The following is a 20844-nucleotide window of genomic DNA, read 5'->3' on the forward strand; positions in this document are numbered from 1 at the left end:
GACCGCATCTTCTAACTCTTCATGAGGGATCCCGTGGAGATCCCACTCCAGATGGGAGATATAGCATATGTGTGTGTAATATTTTTAAATAAAAAAAAAAAAATTAATTTACCCCGACAGCAGACAGACTCCATCTCGGATCCACTGCAGCTGTATCACAAGGTTCGGAACAGATCCGCTAAACGGTTCCGGATCAGAGTCCACTTCCACCTCGCAGCAGATAGAGAATGGATGAAGATCACGTATTGTGGCCGAAATCAACTCTGCTTTGGACCCGTCTTCAGACAGCACGCCCGCCATGAGTCCATTTTGGACCCGTTGATGGCTCATAAGTTTATTCACCCTCTAATCTGGCTGAAACATTACAGGAATCTGTAATTGAATTGAATGATTAGTGAATTGATTAAAATAAATAATTACTGATTCACAACATTCCACCAAGTATAAAAAAAACTGTTTCAATAATAAGATGCTGAGTCTGGCATTGTTAATAATAATAATAATATTTTCATTGTTTCATGAAACCAGTTCAACAAACTGAGTAATTCTGTTAATAAACCAATAGACAAAGCAGAAAATATTACTTTATTAGTGGCCAAAATGATGTCAAAAAGTTTTAAATAAATTATTTTGCATATTTTAAGAGATAATTGAGGCCAGAGATGGTTTTATCCTCTATGAGAATCTTAATTTTAATGACAATGCAGACATAATCAATTTTATATGCCTATCCTGTTTTTTTTATGTTTTCTTTATTTGTTTATCTGCACTTTTGCCTAATATTAACATGCGTGAATAAAGACGACAGTTTGTTCAGTTTATTCAAGGCTACTCACCTCTCTAACTAATTTCAACAAATGAAATTACATACGTATAATTCAGACAGTTGTTAACACTTTCAGTGCGCTGATAACGAAACAAACCTGTGATTTATCAGCTTTGATTTATCCTCTGTCTCATTGGGTTTGTAGATCTGCACCATGTTCTGGGGTCACGACCCCACTGCTGCACACTTTCAGATTGACAACAGAGGAAGCAGCCACAGAACAGCTCGAATGACCGAGACGCAAACACGTGCACACATTTCTTAGTGTACGCGGCATCTCTCTGCATCCCGCTCTCCGGCTGCTGTGCACCCAGGCCAAAGGCAAAGGGAAGCACAAATGTCATTCAGGATGCTGAAAGGTTACAGGGAAGACGCACTCCATGCTGTTAATTTGCTCCCTGGGGTCAAAGGAGTCGACCGGCAGAGTGAACCAACTCTGCCAACTCGTGAGATTGACCAAAAATACTGACGACTCCTGCAGCATCGTGTTTCAGACCGTGGTCAGGAAAAAACAGTTAAAATTTGTTTTTGTGAGCAAATTTTGAAATATGTTAACTTATAAATATCACCACAGCTGTCTCTTTTGTGTAGCTTTTTATTTTTAATAATTCCACAAGATTTGATGTCACGTGGACGTGACGTATGCACGCTGGTGATCCTGTCCGGGCCGCGCGTCTGACTTTTAGCGCGTCTCTCCTCTCCGTCACACTAAGGTCCCCTTGTTTGGTATCGCAAGCGCAGCAGTCACATTGTGCCACAATGCAGACAGATTGCTTGGAATAACCATTGGAGACCTTCCATATATCCTCGTCAGCAATTTGCAGGATAATTTTGGCACTCTTTGACGTTTTTCAGCTCCCCTAATAAGACGCTAAAAATAAACAAGCGAGTAGTCGAGGCACTACGTATATCGGGACGGCGTAATCCTATTTTACAAGTCTGAACGCGCAGCAGCCGATAAATATCAAACCTCAGCAACATTGTTCTATGTGGCAATTTTCGCCATTTCTAAAAGAAGAAATGACTGAGTGCTCGGCTTTTAGACGGGCCAGGATTTACTAAATGGATGAAATGTCATTTTCCAAATTTCATTACTAAAGACCGAGAGAGAAAAATGCTCAGTCAATTTATGTACCGTAACAAATATCAGGTGTTTTTATTTTGCTTCAGCTATTGACCACTTTGGTAACAGATCGCATTATAAGTCTACTGTAATTTACTAAGTTTCTGTAGAAATAGAGTGTATTGATTCATGCTGATGTGCTGCTGCTTTACTGTCAGCCATGACAGCCACACTGCCAAAATGTCCAGTTGCAAAATGTCCAGTGCACATTTTACTAACTCGCTTTTCCACCAGATGACAACACAAATTGTTCAGTCAAACAACCGCTCATTATGTATTCACGAGTACTCTGTTACCAGTTAGTCAGTCTGACATAAGCGGCAACCTCCAGTGTTGAAAAACAAAGCCAATGTGGATGTGACAGATCTTGTACTTCCTTAAATGGGATAGAGAATCAAAATCATCTTTTTCATGTTTCTGGTGTTAGTTCAGAGTCTCCCCGCTGTGGGGAATACACACGAAGTGCCAGCAAGTTTCAGAACCTCTATTTCAAGTATTTCTCCTTTTTTGAATTGCCCCTAGAAACAGGCCAATCCGTTTTTGAGAGAAAACTTACGTCACTTTTTCACCAATAGCCCCCCCACACACACACACACCCACACCTTTCACACACGCCCCTTCGAAATTAATTATTCATAAGGTTGTGCCCACCCATTCGTAACACTCGAAAAGAAGCAATGGCGAGCTACAGGTGTGCTTTCCCAGGCTGTTTTAGCGAACTATGATCTTCCCACGGAAAGCAATGTACACGATCATTGGCTTTATTCCTTTTTAACCGCATCCCCAGTACATACAACCGCCGACTATTTCTTTGCTCTGCACATTTCACGGAGGACTGTTTCACAAACCTTGCACGATTTCGAGCTGGCTTCAGTCGGCATTTAATACTCAGTAAAGGGTCAGTTCCGACTCTGCGACAAAATCAACCCCAGCAATCAGTACAGCCTGTATCACATTTTCTTTGTTTTTAAATTTGTGTCGTGCCATATTCCTGTTGTAAGAATTGCACGTTAGAATGGCACGTTAGCTCTGGTTTGTTCCTCTAAAGGCAATGAGCTAACCCCTTAGCAGCTAGGGATGGGTATCGAGAACCGTTTCCTTTCGGGTATCGTTAAGAAATGACTCGATCCACCGACATCAATAAGCTTTGTGCTTAACGATTCTGTTATCGGTCCTTCAGAGTGGCCGTTGTTTTGGGGGGTGTTTGTCAGGAAATGATAATTTCTCTATTGATTACAGACCCTGCAGCGGGTCCGTAAACAACTTTTCTGCAGCGCGGCTTTACTTTGAACCTTGAACCAATCGAAGCAGTGGTTCAAAGGCGAGAGAGCAAGGGCCTGGGTGTACCTGGTACCTGGGAGTTGTCCAACAACACCACTGTTATGGAGACCACCACCAACGGGAGGATAGGAGAGTACGTCAAGAACTCTCTCTTCAAGGACAAAGATATACCAGCAGGTGTGAAGGTGGCTACGAACACCTCCATTTTGCAGCCCATTCTACTCTATGGCTATGAGGTAGGGTCGCTGACCACAAAGAGTACAGTCAAGGCTGTGGAGATGAGAGCCCTGGGAGTTTTCAGAGGACTGACCAGGCGTGATCGACTCAGCAATGAAAACATCAGGGAGCAACTGAGGGTCCAGAGTGTGTTAAGAATTATTCAGCAGAGCCAGCTATGACATATCAAGAGAATGGATACCATCAAGACCCTGGTGAGGCGTCCTGGGTGGTGACCTACAACAAAGAGATCCAGAGGAAGAACTAGAAGAGTTGGACAGACAACATCAGGGACGCTATCAATGTTAGAGCTTCATCATTGGAAGATGTCGAGAGGACCACCCTGTACGCTGACTGGGTAGAATGGAGGGCATTCTGGCAGACAGGTGGCAATACCTAACTGGTGACCAGGAAGACTTGCCTGCATGATCATGACATGTAAAAGTCTTTTCATGAATAGTTTCTAACTTTATGTGCTTCTTTCGATTGTGATTTGTTGTGATCAACTGAAGAATAATTTTCCATCTCTGCTACTGGGTTTGGGGCAGCACGGTGGCTTAGTGGTTAGCACTGTTGCCTCACAGCAAGAAGGTCATGGGATCGCTTCCCAAATGGGGCCTTTCTGTGTGGAGTTTTCATGTTCTCCCACATCCAAAGATATACAGGTTAGATGGATCAGGAACTTTAAACTGAACACAGGTGTGTGTGCGGGTGTGAAGGTGTTTGTCTATATGTGGCCCTGCGACAAACTGGCATCCTGTCCAGGGTGTACACTGCCTCACACCCTATAAGTGCTGGAATAGGCTCCAACCGTTCCTTCGACCCTTCATTGGGCTAAGCGGGTATAGAAAATGGATGGATGCTACTGGGTTTGCAATAGTCGCCAACACATGCAGGGGAGATCGTGAGACTATGAATTCTCCAAATGCTTGTTAAAAGATAAAGTGGGTGCATTTTGGTTATGAAAAGTAGATATACTAAAAGGCAATAATGTGATAGAGAGATTAGCTAAATGAAGGTTTGAGAAGAAATTGGCACAAAAAGGTGATGTATGAAAACAGAACGCTAAGTATAGTAGGTGAGACAGAATGAGAGGGTTGAATTAATCAGCAGAAGATGAAGGACAGACAAAACGAATGGTGGCGTGAGACGGACACTTAAAAATGTAGCTGGAGATCAATACACACAAAGCTATCTCTGTCGATAAGATCTACCCATTACTGTCTTCAAAGTCAAACACGTCTAATTCTGCTTTCTGATTAAATAACTCATGACTCAATCACACAACGACGCCCATTTTTCAATTCTAAATGGTCCCATTAATGGACAAACATTACGACGTCTCCTCTTATAAATCTGAATTATAATATCAATGTAAAGTGTAACCTGTGTGTTAATATGTGAAGATAGCCTATGAAACAGTGAAGCAAAAGGAAGAAAAAGTAAAAAAAATTAAAAATAAAGCAGCAAGCATGATATTTAATTCTCAGCTTCAATTTATCCCACTTCATCTCTATATTCTCTTTATGTATCTAATATTTCTAATTTACCACCAGTCCAGGAAAAGTGAAACAAGAAGCCATAAATTCCCTTCTAATTCCAAATAATTCCGATTACATGGACGAGTAGTTTTCAATCAGGAAGATAATCTGGATGATAGATGGTGGGATAATTGGCTGTCTCTGCCACGTAAATATTGTGTCGTTCTATTAATCTTGCCGAATGAAGTGTCAAGCTGTCACTCATTCGTCAAACTGAATTAGGAAATATAACGAATAAATAAATGCATGCATGCGGCGGTGGAGTATGTGCATGTGCACGATGAAATGAGACCAGGTGGTTGCACTGGAGATCAAAGCAGGGTATTTTCTTCATTCATTCATGGTGTGGAAATGCATGAAGATGTGCACTTTATTCATAAACTAAAACTAATAAATAAGAATAAAACCAGGAAATGTGATGTTGGGGGATTAAAGGTCTTACTGGTATACCTTATTTTCCAGATTATAAATTGCATTTATTTATTTATTTTCACAAATTGGGGAGGTCCTGCAATTTATATTCTGATGTGAATTTTATATGGGGGAAAAAAATGCTGTATGTCATCTATGGCCAAAGGATGGTGCCATCTACATGTGTGACCAAGCTGCTCCTATGTAGTGAATGAGGTACTGTGATTCACATTTCAGTACAGGAGGTGATAATGCACCATTAAGCTGGATGCCAACCACTATGAAATAAAATAATGAAGAAGATCTTAATGTGAGAGATTTTCTGTGTCTTAGAGATTGAGTGAATTTAAGAAATCCTGCTCTCAAACTGAAAGACCATGCTCTGGAATAAAAAGCGGGAATGTAACTTTCATACAAATCAGCTAAGGCTATTATCCTTTACAAATGTTTTACAAAGAGTCTTCAAACATTTAACTACAATGCACGTTTAGCTGTTCAGTGGCAGCAAGAAGCAGTTTATTCAAGTTTTGTGCCTCAAACAATAACGTTAATTAACCTGTAAGCTTGTGCTTGCTAACAAAATGTTTGTGTGATAAATACATAATGCACTGAGTTTTCCTACATTTAATTACATTGCATGTTTACCTCATATATGATCATCTGTTCAGTGGTGGCAAGAGGTTTACCCAATATTTGTGCCTCGTACAACAACATTAATTTGCTTGCTAGTTTCTGCTTGCTCATGTGGTGTTGTATTATAAATAAATAATGGATAGATTAAGTAATTTTACTTTTTGTTGCATGAAGCAGTAGCACCACATTAAAAAAATAAATAAATAAATGCAGCTAATCCAAGGCTGGTACTGATATACTTGCCTACCTGGGTAGACTGAGACCCAAGCAGGCAACCAGTTCTTCCCAAAATTTCAAAAGTAAGCATCGATTTGCCATAGCCAGGGGAAACGTGTGTTCTCGGCCTTCAAGTGCCCCGTGGTTGCCGTTCAGGACCCAAAGAGATTAGGTAGTGTGAAAGACAGACATGTGTCCTGAAGTGGACACACCTGGAATCAAACCCTAGGTTGGCAGATGAACTCAACTGCAAAGATGAATCAGGTCAGAGGTGGATTTTGAGGCAGGGGGTTGGGGAGGCGGGGTTGTACCCCCCCCCCCGAGATATTGACCAAAAGTAAAATATGGGAAAGGTCTTGTATAAACAAAGGTTCATTGATTAACGCTGCTGCATGCAGAATTAGTTTCTGCCGTGCACAGTTCAGCTCACTTGACTGAAGTCACTATCCTCAGACTATTTCCAGTGTATAAAATAAAAATTGTGAGTTAAAAATGATGACTAAAGAGACCGTATCTCCAGATTGCCTTCGAGTGCAGGACAAAGACTATATACATTATCAAACTTTTATGAGGAAGCATGCATCCAGACCCCTAGGGACATGCTTTGACACACCTAACCAAGTCACAACGCCCCCCCCCCCCAACGCTAGATCCGCCCCTGCAGGTGCCCATAATAAATACCAACTTGAAAGCACAGATACTTGAGAAATGAGCCATTTTGTTTTACATTTGTAGTAAATTAAGATCAATTTATAGATATCTGTTTTGACTGAAAAAATAAGACTTTCAGGTGATGAATGTTTTTATCAAAAGCCAATTTAAATGATTAAATGTGTCAGTCTCCCTGAAACAGAGATGGGGGTGCAGAATAAGGACAGTACTGTGGGGTCCACCCGTCCTTCAGCAAGCATCAAATCACCTGCAGGATTACACATTTTAAAACATTACTGTGTAACAAAACCCTACACTTAATCTATTCAGTGGCACTTTATCAGGATGACTACACTCACAATTACATTGTCTTTTCTGTCCCGGGGTCCGTATCCATCACACACCAAAGGCAGTACCCGTCTCCCGACCAGCAGGTGAATAGCTGAGATTGTTTTTCACCTTCGAGGAAGAAAAGACATTTGTTCAATAAACTCTGTATTGTAATCCCTATGCAATAATATACCATAAAAATGAACAGAATACGTTACACATTTCAATTAGCATATTTGAGGATACCTTTTAACCAATATTCCAGAGGTGATTACAAAAAATCTAATCTTCAACTTGTTGGACAGGAAGATTAAAGAAAGAAAAAAAAAATCAAGCATGTGCATTCTTTAATTTATAAAGGTGATCATTAAGGACTTGCAGGCAGGGATTAGAACCCATTCCAGACTGGAGACAAGAGAGACCTCACCATTAGAACAAAAAATGAAGTTTTCACTGAATTCTGAATTAAATCTTTAATATGAGTAATTCCCCAAAAAAGGTCAACCCTGATGGAGTTCCTCCCTGCATCTAACGCCTCCTATTTCTGCTGAACCGCTCCTACCTGGCATGGCGGGGGCCACTAATTATGGGCGGTTAATTAAGGAAGCCATCAGGTGTTTGGTAAGGCAAACAAAGAGCCCGGCTCTCCTAAATCATAAGTCCCTTCGCCGCGGTTATTAACTGGCGGCAGGTAAAGCACTGCCTTGACACATGACATATTAGATCTTCAGCGAGGAAGGGCCGCCCATTTATCTGCCTGATAAACTCAGAGCTGCTTTTCATTTTCAATTATTGGGAAATGAGATTAACAATATGATGATGCCAGCAACCAAACACACATGCACCAAAAATCAGAGAATGTACTTTTCCTGCAGCCTTGATCAAATGAGCCGTCTTACGTGAGCTATAAAGTATATAGAGAATTCAGAGTGCACGCCTCTGCCAGCAGACATCCAGTCACGTCTCTGTTGACATTTTACTTGCATCTTCCTTTTTATTGTGGCTGTAGCATCATCAGATCCTGATCACTGACCTTTGATCCAAATTACTGACCTAATCTTTGATCCTAAGTGACTATCTTTGTAGCTGATTTTTGACCCTGAAACTGATCAGTTATCCTGATTAGTCACCTTTGTTTAGGACTGCTGATCTTATTTGTGATCCTCAATGACAATCCTGATATCTGGCCTTTGATCTTGATCACTCAACTTTGTTTCTATTTGCTGATCTTTGATCCTGATCCTGATTGCTCATTTATTGTCTTAATATTTCATCCTAAGCGACAATCCTGATATCTGACCTTTGATCCTGATCATTGACTTTGATCATGATAGCTCACCTGTGATCTTGACATTTGATTTTAAGCAAAGATCCTGACATCTGACTTTTGACCTTAATAACTCCTGATGGCTGTCATCCCTGACATCTCAGAAATTTTTCCATAACTCTTTGTTGGTCTGTCTGTTATCCTGAATACAGGATCAAATGAATCTGAATCAAAGACTGGAGCATGACCTTTGATTAAGATTGCTGAATAAATCAGCAATCCTGATTATAGGATCAAAGTAACCAGGATTACAAAGCAGATCCTGATATTTTATCTTGATTGCTGAACAAATTAGTGATCCTGATTGTGGGATCAAAGCAATCAGTAATCAAAGTTCGTATAGATCAATCACAAAATCTGGATCAAAGTGAAAAGATCAAGTCTCTACAAATAGTCTTTTGTTGTTCAGCATTTTCAGTAATCCCAAATCCTTCCACAGTTACATATTTAGCGACATCACATGAGATAATCCCAGGAACTGCCTCATGGTGTTCCTGAAATAACAACTTTCAAACATCCAACATGAAGTCCTTTGTCTGCCTAAATCTCTCTCTTAGGTGGTCTGCTCTTGGGCAGGTCCAGCATGCACAACCGCACACCATCTCTCTCGATCCATCGCCATCTCCTTTATGATGTGACAGCCACGCCCTTCTGGTATGTTGTCCAGCATTGCCAACCTCTTCCTTCCTCTCCCTCTCTTTCCATCTGCTCTCCCCTCCAGCACTGTTCTTAACATTCCTTCTGATCTCATGATGTGGCCAATCCATCGCGCTTTCCTCTTCCAGATTGTAACTTTTAGGCTTCTCTTTTCTCCAACTCTCTTCAGTACTTCTTCATTTCTCACGTGCTCTCTCCAGCTGATCTTTTCCATCCTCCTCCAAAACCACATCTCGCCTAAATATCAGTGTTTTTTATTGTCACTGATGAACCTGAGAATGTCTCAACCTGAAGCAAACTCATTTTCCTGAAATTTTAAACAGTTTTCTGACAGTTGGTACAAAGTAAAATATTATCATACATTCAACCTTAATAAATCTTTATTTTTGTGTATTTCATTTAGCTCCAAACTGGACATGAAGGCTTAAGTTATCACTAAACAAACACATTCCACATACATTTTTCAGTAAGTACGTAAGTAACAATTTTAATAAAAAATAAAATTATACGAGTACAGTAGAATATATATATATATATATATATAGTAGAATTCATGGGAAAGGTTTTTTAAAAAACAGCTTTTAATATTATTAATCTTTTTAACAGCTGCTCGTTGGAAAAGCACAAATGGTGATTACGATTATGGACGAAGTTGCGATCTGATCGCAGTGACGAATTGGAGTGTCCAGGTTTTCATTTTTCCTGGATCAAGAGTAACATCCAGGTTTCCATTACTTACTGGACTTGGCCATCAGAGTTGTATCTCCATGTGATGGAAGTGTTGAACTTGTAGAATTTCACTTACATCCATATCTCTGGGTTCTCAGGCTTTACGCCTGGGAGACACCTGGGACAGGGGTGTTTGGTTATGCCAACATCTCTGTAGGACAATGAAGGACTAAGTCTTTAAGGTCCTGGTGCTTCCTGTATGGTTGTGAGACTTTGACGCTAACCATTGGCCTAAGGCGACGACTGGATGTCTTTGGTACTAGGTCTTTTCTGAGGATCCTTGTGGACAGCTGGAATGGCTTTGTGTCAAACCAGTGGTTACTTAGGGAGAGTCAGATAACAACAATCACTTGATTTGTGAAAAAGCAACAGCTACAACATTTTATCCTTCCATATTGAGATCTCCAGCAACTGGAGATACCCAAGGGGATGCCATGTTTCTCCTGGCTATGACACTGAAGAGGTACGGATGGACCAGCTGTCTGTCCGCGGTGTGATGGATGCAACAACAAGTGGCTCCAGCCCATACTCCCAGACCTCACTTGGGGATTGTTTCAATTTACACTATGTCTTTTTGAAACAATACTATTCAGGAAGCTTCTTGCACGACACTTCAACATGTTTACATTATTTTGTTACTTGAGCTATACTGATACATGCTATTGGAATGACATTGACGTCTAAGATTACCTACCTGACCTGGGTAACACAAAGGTCCATCACCCTATTTTTACTTCCACAGACATATAGGGAATCAAAATGCATTGTTAAACTTAGTTCCACCTTGCGGAATCAATAAGTCACATATGGTTTTCTGGGCTATGCACTAACTGACAGACAAACGGAGCGTCCATTTCTGTATGCTGCTGTGTCCCTGTTAAATCACAGTGAGGGTTCACAGTATTCCAGAGAGGTCCGGGCCTGTCACTTCACAACTTCCATATACCTCACACCAAAATTTATGGTGTATGGCTTCTGTACCCCGCCGTACTCCTCTTGTGGGTTTACTCCTCCTCTGCTGTCCCTGCCGCACATAGTAAGGATCCCAGCCCTCGTAAAGCTGACATCTTCACTAAACTATGTTAACAAGGCCGTAGTGATTTGTATATGCACAGCCTGGTGGCATGTGGCGGGATGGGGGGCGGTGGAGTGACTGAGAAGGCGAGTCGCAAGAGATTACGGGTGGAAACTACAAGCTAATCGAAGTACCGCCAAGCGCAAAGGTTGAACTGCTCATGCACAAGCATAAACACCCTAACAAAGACAAGTATCTGGAGGCTCACATGGCGTATAGTATGAGCGCAGGTAATACCGGTGTCCGGTGAGCTGGTCGTAGACTATTTCAGCTCCTGGATTGCTCGCCGCGCTGGGATTTATAGACTTCAGGCTGAACGGCTGGTGAAGGTGCAGAACGCAGACAACTGCTCTGCCCTTCCGCTGCAGTATATTACCAAGCAACATCAACCGTAGTGTCAAGACAAGCATCTTTTATTATTTAAGGTCACACCTTTTAAAGGTGAACTATTTGGTTGTGGTCGGTCCTGTACAGAAAACATATTAAGTAATGCATGTTCCTCAACTGAGAAGGTTTTCACCAACATGTTGGGTTTAACATTCTTTTTTATCACAGTTGATTTGTCATTTAGGTGGTGATTCTGATTTAATGTTTAGATTTTGCTTGAATTAAAACATTCTTATTTTTCACATTATAAAACAGTACAGACAAGGTAGACCTCAGTAGGATCAGAGTTGGGTTATCAATATGTAGACTTGGATTCGATTCCTGGTCATGCCACCTGCCTGTATCCTTGGACAAGACATTCATCTGCATTTTCCCAGTCCACCCAGTTTTAAATGGGAAAGTGACCCATGACAGATTGGTGCCCCATCCAGAAAGCATCATGGACTCTCATCTGGTTTAGGCTACAGTATCAGGGGATAAGGACCAACCCCAGTGCACCTCAGGAACTTTCAAATTATAAGAGAGGATGTTATGGACCTTGGTAGAGGCTAATCAGTGGTCTTTTTGGTAATTTTCAAGCTATAACCCATTACAGAGACTCAGATAAGGAGTATCACTTTGTCAGGGAACGTCAGCTTTGACATTTGGGCCATGTGGTGCTTTTCTCTAGGCATGATCCAGCGTCAAGGCCCCCAGTGGCTGGAGAAGGCCAATGGGATACCTACGTTGCACCTGCAGCAGATCGATGGTTACTTTCCAGAGTTATGGATGGACAGTTTGTCTAGATGGGTGCCAACCAGTTCCACATTGTGTTGGATAAGACAACCTGCCAGTGCACGCACCCAGACCTGACCTGGACCCATGACATATAGCATCTTATAACTGCCAGAGTAGGCCAAGCCAGAGCAAAATCTCCAAAAACCAATATTTGATATTGGCAATCGATCAATACAATGATCAGAATGAACTAGAAAACAGACAAATCATATTTTGAAATGTGTTTATCTGTGGTTCTATTGCAACTCTTAATAAACAAAGGGGCAGACAGAGTTTGAAGTATTGTTGCACCCTGTTATTTGATCAGTGTTACGTGTTTGTCTCCGTGTTTATTATTACGTCTCGTCATGTTGGACATGGACATGTCCACTAGTGGTAATTGAAAGCCCTGCGTGCTCTTTTACTGCCTGACAGGTGAGGCTTGTTTGAGGTCACCGATGAAAGCAGTGGCGCCGTCACGACCCGGCTGCTGCTAATTTGAGACAGACTCACATTTAAAATTATATTACACTTCATTAAAACACACTTCCTTTTTTTTTTATCTGTGTGGGAATGACATTCAGGAGCTGCTTGGTTAATAAGATCATCCTGATAAAGATCCTCAACTCTGAAGCAGATCTGAAGTGCATTAGCAGTATTAGCAGCATTACCATTTGAACATCCAAAACATACATTTTACAATTTTGCTTTATTTCCAAGACCTTAATGTATGAATACTTTATCCGTCTGTTTGGACTTGACGTTTTCAAAAGTGAAAGACGTTAAAGCTAAACCGGAATCCTGTGGGATTTAAATATAAAAATTATAAGCAGCTTATTGCCTCAGTATCTGTGGAATAAAAGTGGAGTTAATTTCATCAAGCTAACAGTGCTATCAATGCTAACATGGAAATTAAATAATATAAAACTTTCACTGGATGGAAATACTAGACTTCTCTGGGTGTCCGTTACTACAGTTTACCACACAGCAAGCCATATTATCTCAGGTACGAGGTCTGTTAGAAAAGTATCCGACCTTATTATTTTTTTCAAAAACTATATGGATTTGAATCACGTGTGATTACATCAGACATGCTTGAACCCTCGTGGGCATGCGAGAGTTTTTTCACGCCTGTTGGTTACAACATTCGCTTGTGGGCAGGCTTTGAGTGAGGAGTCGTCCACCCTCTCGTCGATTTTTTCATTTCAGTTTAGGAATGGCTCAGAGACTGCTGCTTTGTTTGATCAAAATCTTTCAAAAACTCTAAGGCACAACTGAGTGGACACCATTCGATAAATTCAGCTGGTTTTCGGTAAAAATTTTAACGGCTGATGAGAGATTTTGGTCTGATAGTGTCGCTTTAAGGACGGCCCACGGCGACTGACGGCGATCTGCGCTCAGAGGCGGCGGCGTCTCGCTGTTTCAAGTTGAAAACTTCCACATTTCAGGCTCTGTTCACCCAGGTCGTCGTCAGAGAACAGAGAAGTTTCAGAAGAGGTCGGCATGAGGAGTTTATGCGGACATTCCACTGTTAAAGGAGATTTTGTAATGAAAGAACGTGCGGGCAGATTCACATGTCGGGCCGGACCCGACGGCGGGGGGTCGCGACAGGAAAAAAAACCTCCGTTGGAAACCTTAACAGGCAAGTTGGAACATGCCCAGCTGTTAAACAATTTCTCAGATACTCACTTGTTCAAAGCCATCAAAAGCCGCCTGAATTTTACAAATGGTTTTCAACATGGAGGTGTTTTTCCTGTCGCGGCGCAGACGGATTTGCGTCGTCGTCACGGAACCGACTCGGTGAATTTGCCCGCACGTTCTTTCATTACAAAATCTCCTTTAACAGTGGAATGTCCGCATAAACTCCTCATGCCGACTTCTTCTGAAACTTCTCTGTTCTCTGACGACGACCTGGGTGAACAGAGCCTTAAATTAGGATGTTTTCAGCTCGAAAGAGCCAGACGGACGCCACCGCCGACCGCGCCGCGCAGATCCGCTTTGTGAGCTGTCCTTAAAGCGAAAGAAACTCCACAATCTTTCATCAGCCGTTAAACTTTTCACCGAGAACCAGCTGAATTTCTCGAATAGTGTCCACTCGGATATCCCTCACAGGTCCTGGAAAAATTTTGATAAAGCAACGCGCGCCGTCTCCAGCAGCGTCTCAGACAAAGGATTTCAGCCCAGAGAGCTGGACCAGTGCTCACTCAAAGCCTGCCCAAAGGCGAATGACGTCACTGACACGCATGAAAAAACTCACGCATGCGCACGAGGGTTCAAGCATGTCTGGTGTAATCGCACGTGATTCAAATCCATATAGTTTTTTTTTTTTTTTTATAAAACTGCCGGTTAGTTTTCTAATAGACCTCGTATTTCCAATAAAATGCTCAGAAAGAACAAATAGTCTGTCCACAGCAGCTAGCAGTACTGCTAGCAGTACTGAACACGGCAAACAGACGCTGTCCATCAAAGTGACCATGTACCTAATTATTCATAATGTTGCGTGATTAAAAGTAAATAATAAAAAAAGATCTCTCCCCACACTCCCCCACCCTTACAGTTGTTAAAAAGGGGGTAACTAGCCCTAGCTATGGAGACCAAAACCATTTGGTACAGATTTGACATGTTTTTACTTCATTTGGTTTTCTCTGAGCATCATCCAGCACACAGGCGCTTCAGTGTTGCAGACCCCAGTGGCTGGAGAAGGTCAAGGGGACATCCATGCCCACAGCACATGCTCCTAGACTTGACATTACAAAGCAGATGGACACCCCACTCAGTCTGGTCTGCTTCAGGTTTCTTCCTGCAATCAAAAAATACCTGAGGTAGTTTTTCATTACTGCTGTCACCAATGTGCTTGCTCATGGGGGGGGGGGGGGGAGTAGATTTTAAACCTCACTCGCATATGACGCCACACACAGAGACGCTCTGTAAAGATTCTGTAACTGGCACTAAGAAGAACTTTGTATTGTTACTCATCATAAATCATAGCCATAATAATGAATAGTTTTTGAAATCTTTAATATTTCAGCCCGTTTGTTTCTACAGACAAAAATGGGAGTCAGCAGGCAGCGAGTCAGTGGATGTGAATGAGATGCCAGCTGATCTCCCGGGAACACGTTTGTCAGCGTGGCCTAGAGTGGGCTTCTGTCAGAGGGTGTCAGATTTCGTCAGTCCGCACAAGTGTCTCTCTGTCCTGCTCGTGGCTCGATCTCAATGGCTGCTTTGATGTGCCACCCGAGGCCTTTCATCGTGCACCCCGCCACAGAGCACGGGGGCCAGGACGAGTCCGTAGCGCAACACCTGGCAGGTCCACAGAATCCACGTGCCCAAGTCAAAGACAAAAGCTGCTCTGTCGAGGATTTATTGGAAATTAATTTCCTCTCGTCCATCGTTTTGCATTCATAAAAGGCAAGGCGAGGAGGAGCAGAGAGTTATCAGAGCAGAGAGTTATCAGAGCAGAATCGGGAAGGACGGGATGTAAGAACATTAGAAAAAAGCAACTTTTGGAGTCGTTTGTTTCACTAAAATTACATTCAACCTCAACTTAACCACAACTAACAGAAATACTTCAGATTGTTCACAGTAAGGGGAACGTCTACGTCCGCATAGTTACGAAATGCCAGTTTGGAAATGTCGTGTGAGAAAACGACGGTAAAGTATGTTTGGATATATGTTCGTAATTTATATTTTTAATGTAAAAAATCCAACTTTAAATCTAAAAGTGAATTCTTGTCCATCAAATGATCAGTGTTGTTGATATGAACAAGCAGCAGTGGTCTTGGCTTTGGAAATTAAACAAACTGACAAACTTATTTCAAGCTACATCTAACTCCAACCACATTGGCTTCACCAGACAGGTGAATACAGCAGATGTTACATTAAACACATTTTGACTGCTTTTTCTTTTTACCTGTTGCATCAGCGATAACCAATTTTTAATCATCTTATTCTCATTATGTGTCCCGTTTATACGGAGACTTAGAAGATGACAGCATTTATTGTTTCTGAGTTACTGTGATCTAATTATTCACTTGGTACCTTTTGCAGAGAACATGGCAAAGCTCACGAGGTCATGATTTCCAACACTAAACTAGCTGCACAATTGGCGGATTGCAGTCTAAACAGAGTAGTAGCATCACTCTCTGTTTATGTCTTTCCTGGTCCTCTCCTGGACCCCATCTGTCTGTACTGTCCTTTCACTCCATCGCCCTGGCCCCAGATACACCCGCCCCATGGATCATCTGCTTCCTCTCTTATCTGCAGTTCAAAGCTTGATGACTGAACTATCTCTGTACGGTAAGAGAAAACGGAAACACCTGTCTGCGGCTCTCGCTGACAGCTGTTGGTAAACTGGTCCTCACTGTTTAATCCCACAGAGAGAGAGAGAGTGCGAGGACTCATCGGTGTCCCAATGCGGACAGACGGCTGCAGGGTTTCCCCACACCATCAGCAGATATTGGATGTTAGCAGCCAGAATGGAAGCCGAGGTCTCAGGTTTGAGTGGGTACAGAAAGGGTCAGACTGAGGTGTTGAGAGGGAAGGCGTGGTGGCCACGCCCACAGGAAGACAGCGCACAGATGCACCTGTTCTACTGAGGGAAGGAAAGAACAAACGCTGCACTAAAGGATGAGCAGTGCCTCCTGATCGCCTGTGATCAGTGATCAGCTTCAAAACCTCGAAAACACCATCACTGCGGAATGAAGGCACCAACATGTGACGGCAGATTGCGATTGTAAGGAAGCAGAAAGCACTAAAAGCTTGGTCCAAAGTAGAGCTCAGTGCATTTCTGGTGTTCACACGGAGTAAAATTTAGATGTCCATAACATAGGGGGACACAAAACACATGAAAATTCAGTAAGGTATGTCTTCTAGAATATATTATACACTCTGCTTGCACACACAATAAAACGGAATTGAAAACAATATTTAAATGAAATAAAAGTAAACACTAATAGAAAACTTTACTGCTTCACCTCAGGCAGCTTTGGTGTCTCCTCTTCATTAGTGCACTTTGGCAGGTTGTATGCACATGTCAAATGGACAGAAAACCTCTCAGTTGAGTGTACTGTCCAAACAGAAGTGCACTGGGTGAATCAAGTGACTGATTGTTTTACTTCTTGTCAAGCCTAAAACACACCCATGAGTAACTGACTAAATACAACTCCGTTACCTTGTACTATGACATGCTGTGCAAGCACAAAAGTGGGGCTGGACTTACTCTAAATGCCCTATACTATAGATCATCAACATAGGGCTTTAATTTCTCAAAGTCACAACAAAGCGCACAGTTTCATGGTTGCCTCAGAAAACTTGTGTTAGAAGTGTTAGAAGTACATGCTCTTTGGGGAACATATGTGACCTTCTACCTTGGAGAAACAGACCCAAAGCAAGGATAACAGTTCAAAGACCTCATCTGGTTTTGGTATGCCATGGGATCCAAGTGGTGAAACCAAAAGCAGTGGCATGGAAGCGAGAACAAATGTTCAAGGTTGATATAATTCAGTATATTAGAAAACAAAGCATTCAGACAACTACAATGCCTGGCAGCCAACAGTTAAGTTTTTGACTGCGCTTGACTACATCATGATGTCATAGGATCCTTTTTGAGCCCCAAGAGAGCTGAAATTTATGCAGAAAACCACATTTCAATATCTCATCTAGTTCCTGAGATATGGATATTAATATAATTTAAAAGAGGACCACGGGCCCTGACAATGACGTACTGTGAGAGGATGGTCCACTAAGTTTACCCACAAAGTTGGACTGAAATAGCTCTTTGCATTTTGAAGATATCCCTGGAGACATTAGACAATAGCCTCTGATTCAACTTTGACCTTTGACCTACAACACTGACATGACCTGTGTAGCAAGGGATATGTCCACTGAGATTACCCACCAAGTTGGATTTAAAATTCTCTTTGTGCATTGAAGATATCTCCGTTTACAGACAAACAGACATGTAGCCATTACAATGCCTCTTTTCCGCTTTGCAGCAAGGCTAACAATACAGTTAGCTCAGTGTATTTTTACAGATTCAGTCATATCGCTAACGTGTTGACAGTTACATAACAGATTTGCTATTTTGAACATACAGTGGACTATTAACTCCCCGGCCGCCTCGTTCACTGTCATTATTTCCTGTCTAATTTTTCAAAAAGGGATTTTATGCAAATAAAGCAGTCGTCAGAGGTGACTTCAGCAATCAGAAGCTTGATTGCGAACAATGTTTTAGGCTGATAAGTGTAAAAAAAAACAAAACCCTGAATTTATCCTTTAAAGAAGGGACTCTTGGATACAGCTGATTTAAAGAAGCCTGTGTCCTCCACAGCCAAGCCGTCCTCCCCCGCGGCCCCCTCGTCTGTCTTGGTTTTCTGGCACACAAGGTCATCCCCTAGCCAGTCACGACACTCCAATTAAGGCGACTGATGGACGCAGCTAATTGGTAGGATTTATAACCTCCTTTCATTATGCTTTATGAGCAAGGCAAGTGGAGGGCATTACCATTTATAGGCCCCGGGCTCTATACCGGATCACCATCATCCACTAAAATCCGACTGGACCACTGTAGCAGCCTGAATACTAGATCTGGGACATCTATCGAGATCTTCCTGTTTCAACACCTGAGAGAATTTGAGAATATGGAGGTGATAATGTTAGAGCACATACCTGGAGATAGAGAAAAAGAAAAAAGATGGTGAACGGCGCCGGCAGATTCAAAGCAAGGGTTGGGGATTTGAGGCTCACCAGCGTAGGACTGCAGGAGAAGGTAGGCAGCGCTCCTGTAATGAGTGCGCGGTTATTGATTGTATTGTCAGGGTGGCTGACCAGGGTCCTGTGTGCTCCGGGCCCCAGTCCATCTGTGGACAATGCAGTCAGTTACACCTCACTGCTCCGTCTAATAAAGAACAGGCAGATTGATGTCACCAGTATGGTTGAACTCTACCTAACACTCAGCGGCACTGCTCAGGGTGCCTTTGATTGCACACACACACGCATGGGCATGTATCTGCAGCGGAAATGCTATGAAGCCCTCCTTAAAATTACAGAGCAGAACTGAAATTGATCAAATATATTTTTTAAATACTTTAAAATGAATGGGCAAGCTCTACCAGTTTCATGTACAGTGCGTAGGCTAATAATGTGCTAAACATACAGTGAGGCAAATAAGTATTTGATCCAATGTCGATTTTGCAAGTTTTTCCACCTACAAAGAATGGAGAGGTCTGTAATTTTTATCGTAGGTACAACTGTGAAAGACAGAATCTAAAAGGAAAAAAAAAAACTTAAATTATTTGCATGATTTTTAAATAATTAATTTGCATTTTAATGCATGAAATAAGTATTTGAACACCTACCAACCAGCAAGAATTCTGGCTCTCACAGACCTGTTTTTCTTTAAGAAGCCCTCCTATTCTGCACTCTTTATCTGTATTAATTGCACCTTTTTGAACTCATTAGCTGTATTAAAGACACCTGTGCACATACTCAATCAAATTCAAACCTGTCCACCATGGCTAACACCAAAGAGGACACCAAGGACAAACTTATAGACCTGCACAAGGCTGGGATGGACTACAGGACAACAGGCAAGCAGCTTGGTGAGAAGGCAGCAATTGTTAACGCAATTATTAAAAAAATGGAAGAAACACATGACTGTCAGTCTTACTAGGTCTGGGGCTCTGTGCAAGATCTCACCTCGTGGCGTAAGGATGATTCTGAGAAAGCCCAGAACTGCACGGGAGGACCTGGTCAATGACTTGAAGAGAGCTGCATTAATCCAGATGTACAGACTAATACTGTATATTTATTTGTGCTATTTGCAACATTTTTGCATCCAGGGAAAAACAAACAAACAGAAATGGAAGTGCAGTAAAATCAATATGGGAAAACTATCAGACTCTAAAAGTCAAATAACCTTTTTTTTGTGTAACTATCAGCCATCACACCTGCCGTGACCTGTCTGGTGGTACGAATGGGCCACTCGGTCTGACTGACAGATTATAAAATCAGGATTCATAGAAATGGCGGAGCAACAGTTCCAACGAGGGCTTTGTATTACAGCAGCTAAATTTACCTTCTGTAGGAGGAAGTCAGTGCCTCCGTCTGCACAGCAGTCCTGTGGCAGCAGCACCACTGATGACTCCTGCGCAGCCAGCCAAAACACAAAAATCAATAAACAATTTCAACGTTTCTGGGGCTCTTTGGTCCGACTTAATAAATGTCTCAATCCACTGTTATGACTTCATTTTGCTTTAACGTCTTTTCATGCACATCTTTTGTCGATCAATTAGAGAATATGGAGTTTCCCTACTGTCAGGACACCCGACCTCCATACACTGCTGCACAAAGTGCTGCCACATACAAAGTGCAGCCATGGAGAAAGTGCTGCAGCGCACAAACTGCAACTGCACGCAAAGTGCTGTTGTGCACAGACTGCGACTGCACACAAACTGTTGCCATATACAAACTGCTACTGTGCACAAACTACTACTGTGCACAAACCCTTGCCATGTACAAACTGCTGACATACACAAATTGCTACTGTGCCCAAACTGTTGCCATGCACAAAGTGCTACTGTGTACAAACTGCTGACATGTACAAACTGTTACTACACACAAACCATTGCCATGCACAAACTGCTACTGCACAAACTGTTGCCATGTACAAACTGGTACTGCCCACAA

General features: G+C 42.1%; 1 protein-coding gene and 1 long non-coding RNA gene across 5 annotated transcripts in view; both read right to left on the reverse strand.

Moving 5' to 3' along the window:
• Positions 1-20844, reverse strand: part of esrrb (estrogen-related receptor beta) — a 215168-nt gene that overhangs the window by 167903 nt on the left and 26421 nt on the right. The gene's annotated exons all lie outside the window — the stretch shown is intronic.
• Positions 7144-20471, reverse strand: LOC117500772. The gene is made up of 4 exons (XR_004557843.1): positions 19855-20471; positions 18904-19016; positions 18661-18779; positions 7144-7357 (listed from the first exon to the last, which is right to left on the reverse strand). It is a non-coding gene; the product is annotated as an uncharacterized LOC117500772 (long non-coding RNA).

This window comes from Thalassophryne amazonica, chromosome 19 (assembly GCF_902500255.1).
Source record: "Thalassophryne amazonica chromosome 19, fThaAma1.1, whole genome shotgun sequence".
NCBI lineage: Eukaryota > Metazoa > Chordata > Actinopteri > Batrachoidiformes > Batrachoididae > Thalassophryne > Thalassophryne amazonica.